Source organism: Arvicanthis niloticus, chromosome 11 (assembly GCF_011762505.2).
Source record: "Arvicanthis niloticus isolate mArvNil1 chromosome 11, mArvNil1.pat.X, whole genome shotgun sequence".
Lineage (NCBI taxonomy): Eukaryota > Metazoa > Chordata > Mammalia > Rodentia > Muridae > Arvicanthis > Arvicanthis niloticus.
In genome coordinates, this window is record NC_047668.1 from 41,629,549 (window position 1) to 41,630,863 (window position 1,315).

Sequence of the window (1,315 nt, forward strand, 5' to 3'; positions counted from 1 at the left end):
TTTATTATGGCTTTGTAACAGTTGCATACCTGCATTTTAAGGAACAGATGAATTTACTACTTTTTGAAGTTAGATATTGCTATTTCTCTTTATGTAACATGTAGCGGTGATATTCCTATTTCTGCATTGTGGTACACTTGTCTAGGGTACCTGGCACTGTAAAATTGGACTATATTTCTCCAGGTAGCCTCATGGGTCATCTTCCTTAGATACTGATAATGTAGTGATAATCTGGTTAGGTGTCCTGTGAAATAAAGTGGACATTTGAAAACTAGAACAGATAATGATGTGATGATGAGTGCCTTGGCTGGTATTAGAATTGTGTTTCAGTTATGCGGACATCAGGAGTGTCTAGTTTTCAGATCCCCCACTTAGTGAGGATTCTGTTTACATTCAAAATGATGGTTTTATGTCAGTGATTTTTAAAGGTATTAGTTTGAGAAATGATCTTCAAGGCAACATGAATTGAAGAAATATAGCATTGTAGGTCTATCTTTGGTTTTTTGAGGAAACTAGAAGAATTTAACAGCATTTAAATAAACTTGGTATGGGGTGTAAATCGGATGGTAGCCAGACATTGTTGTGTTTGCCTTTAATCCCATCACTTTGGGAGGTAGAGGCAGGCAGCTAAGTTTTACCAGCCATAGTGAGAGCTGGTTTCAAAACAAGCCTTAATTTTAGAAAGCTCATTTGATCATAGAGCCTCCAGGGTGTGTGTGTGAGACATTTAGTGGGACTACTCTCTTTTAGATTACAAATATTTTAAAGAAAATGAGAATTTGTGAGTTTGAATTGAAAGACTTAAGAGCCAATAAATGGTGAGTAAAGGAAAGTCACGTGCTGGATTGGCAGACCAGCCTCTCTGGTGTGCTTTGGTCTCTGTACTCTGCCCCACATTTACATTGTTATTCTAAGGCTTGCAGTTCAGCGGACCAAGGTGCTTATTGCTTTTCAGAGGATTCTGAACTCATGTAGACAGCTACCTGTAACTCCAGCTCTAGGGATCCAACACTCTTAGCCTCCGGCATTCTTATGCAAAATATAAGTACACACATTGGAAGATAATCTCTAAAAAGAGTGTCTTCTCCCTTTAGGAGAACTTGACATCTAAAGTTCTGGTGTCTCTGTCCTTGTGCTTTATGGGCCCCCTTACACTAGATGGAAAAAATGACATCTTCAGGGAAAATGTATAAGTAATTAGGGTTTAGTGTGGTAGGAGGCTTTTAACACCACAGTGGGGGCTTTCTTCTCTAAACTTCATTTCTGGGGATTGTACCCAGTGCCTCATGCTACTAGGCAATTGCTCTATAGCAAG